Source organism: Triticum urartu, chromosome 2, assembly GCF_003073215.2.
Source record: "Triticum urartu cultivar G1812 chromosome 2, Tu2.1, whole genome shotgun sequence".
NCBI lineage: Eukaryota > Viridiplantae > Streptophyta > Magnoliopsida > Poales > Poaceae > Triticum > Triticum urartu.
The window spans coordinates 702102737-702106022 of NC_053023.1; positions in this window are offsets into that span (position 1 = coordinate 702102737).

Genomic DNA, 3286 nt, shown 5'->3' on the forward strand with positions numbered 1-3286 from the left:
ACTATAGATAACTTCTTTGTAAATAGCATGATAATATACAGTTACATAGATAACTAAGGTACAAACACCATAATAACTTTAACCCATGAAAAAAAGTTGTTGAGACCATACTCCGGTAACATCAGTGTAAATAACATGGTAATATACGCTCCCGAAACCTGATAATTTAGGTACAAACACAACGATAACGTTGACCCGGGGAAAAAGATGTTAAAAACGTACCACCGATAACTCTTTTGTGTAAATAGTATGATAATATAGACTTCTGGTCCTGATAACTTAGGTACAAACAAATCGATAAATTTGAACCCGTGATTTTTTTATTGAAAACATACCACTAACAACTTTTCGTGGAAATAACATGATAATATACACTCCTGAACCAGATAACTTAGATACAAACACCACGATAACTTTGACCCGTGGAAAATAATTGTTTGGAAACATACTCCGCTAACATCTGTATAAATAACATGGTAATATAGGCTACCAGACCTGATAACTTAGGTACAAACACCTCGATAACTTTTAACCCATGAATAAAAGTTGTTGAAAACATACTCGGTAGGATTTGTGTAAATAACATGGTAAAATATGCCCACCAGAATTGATACCTTATTTACCCCAGGCATGATAACTTTTGACCCACAAAAAATATTATTCGGAACATGCCAACATGGTATCTAGTTTCGAAGGTCTCACCGCGGTGGATTTTTTTGCGAAAACAGATTTTGGATCGAAGAGGCAATTCGAGCGACAAAACATTTGAAATTCAAAACAAAAAGAATCCACAATAACGTGAGCTTTTCTGCATTTTTAGTGCATTTGCATGTGGGGAGAAAGTTGAAAGAAGTCATTTTTCATCGCAGTAACTGATGTACTATATACGTGATAACTAGCATACCCCATGCGTGGTAAATTTTTATCCGAAAAAAAAGTTGTCGGAACATATCAACGTGGGATCTAGTTTCAAAGTTCTCTCCTACGAAACATTTTGAATTTTTGAATCATGAGAGAATCTATAGTGATGTCATCAAATTCGTCTCACTTGCATGTATATAATTAGCTTTCTGCCATGCACGTACATGATGGAGAAAAAGCAACACTAATTATCACATGCATGTGGTGAAAAACGGATTGCATATGATCGTGAGTTAGAACAGGCTGCATGTGGATCGTCCGGATCTCTCACTGTGGTCCGGACGTCTGGACGTTCGCAATGTCCTTTTTGGAAAGATCCAGCTGATGGCTGGCATATATTGAATAATAGCATAGAGCATACGGGAATACAAAGGTGAGTTGCCATCCAAGGTGAACTGGCATATAGAAAGGAAGAATGGAAAAATTCTTAGGCCTCATGTCTGATTTCTCATGGAGGGTCCTCAAAGGGGTGCTCTAGATGGGTTGCTCCTGCCTGACACCATAATTCCAGTGATCTTCTGATCGCCACAATATTGTTTTAGCAGGCTACTCTTCCTCTGAACGTGCACTCATTTCTTTGCTGCCTAATTTGCCAAAGAGTGGCAAATTTGACAATTTTGACCTTGGGACGAAATCAATTCACGGAATGAACTGCTCGTGAAACTATTTCACAGCACTCACCCTTTTGTGTAGCGCCCGCCACACAGGCGCCACAGCCTACGGTGCAACGCCCAGCTCTGGGGCGTTGCACGCCTGTCCACCGTGGAAGCCCTTGGGCCCGCACCCAGTAGTGCATCGCCTCCGAGCTAGGCGCCACACATGTAATGTGAAGCGCCTGGCCCTCGGGCGCTGCACTGTGACTTATCCAGCGGCTTGGCCCCCCTCCCCCACTCCCGGCCCCCACCCCACACACCCCAACCCGAGCTTTGCCCCCTCTCCCACTCTCTCCCCCTCTCAAATCCTCTCCCAAATCTTGCAAATTTGAAGAATTTGTCCATGGATTTCGAAGCCATACCCTCCCTCAAGGTAATCTTCTCCGATCCCCTTGTTTTGATCCAAGTAATGCTAGTTTGGGGAAACCCTAGTTTTGTTTGGATCTAGAGATTTGCATGGAGATGTGAGATCTTTATTTGCCAATTTCCTATGATTAGGCTTTGTTAGTATGTTAGGGTTATTCTTATGGGTGTTCTTATGTTTGTGCTAGGGTTATGGTTAGGGTTAGGGTTATTGTTAGGGTTATGGTTAGGGTTAGGGTTACGGTTAGGGTTAGGGTTGTTGTTTGCTTTATATATATGTTAGGGTTTGTATTCCGTGTTAATCCTTAAATTAGTACTCGTGGAAGCAATGTTACGTTGTGTTGTTTGAATGCTTATAGGGATGGGAAGAACATGTGTGTTTGTTCATCATGGGGACAAAGACGCCTTCTTGAAAGGCAATATTGAACCGGATCCGGATGAGCTTGGTATGGTGTTTGATAGTAGTCCTAGCTATGCGGAGCTCTTGCAACAAGTGAGGAAAGATTTGAATTGGATGGACCCTAGTGATATCGTTGAGTTGGAGGGAAGGCATAATGTAGGTTTTGGAATGCACATCCATTGGAAGACAATGCGTATCAACTCGGAGCAACGTTGGGTTGCATAGAAGGAAACGGTGGCCGATTCACTTGACAAGGCTCTTGAGTTATTTGCAACGAAGAAGGTTCATTCAAATTTGCATTTGGACTTGAACCGGAAACCCTCCCCTTTGGTTGCTAGTAGCCCCCCACCCTTGAAGCGAGATGAAATTGTTGAACCTCTTTTGACCCAAGAAGTGAGGCCAACATTGAGCCCGTTTACAAACAACCAAGATGAAGCTTTGCAAGAGGACAATGATGAGTATGCGAACGATGACAATGAAGTTGATATCCATGACAACAATGTGGGTGATCTTGACAAATATCATTTGCAAGAGACAATGGGCCATTCCATCCCTTTTTCCCATGCATATGCATCGGATTCGGATGACGAAGGTCCCGATGAACAAGTTGATGAGGAGGGGTTCATGATGAAGGAGGCCGAAGCTTTCGAGAAGGTATTCGGTCGGGATCACAAGACACCATTGTTCAAGGATGTTAGTCTCGCAGATGAAGCCGTTGTGGATGGTGGCAAATCTATATCTCTTGGGGTTAGGCCAAGCTCTCACCGTGATTTGGGAGACGACAAAAACCGGATTGCTAAAGGGTCTAAGTTCGAAACCTTGTTGGAATTGAAGATGTGGCTCGACAACTACTCGGTTACGCATTATCGTCCACGCAAGGTGGTGCACTCGGACGTCAATGTGCGCTACACGGTTGCATGTGCATGTGAAGATGAAATATGTCCGTGGA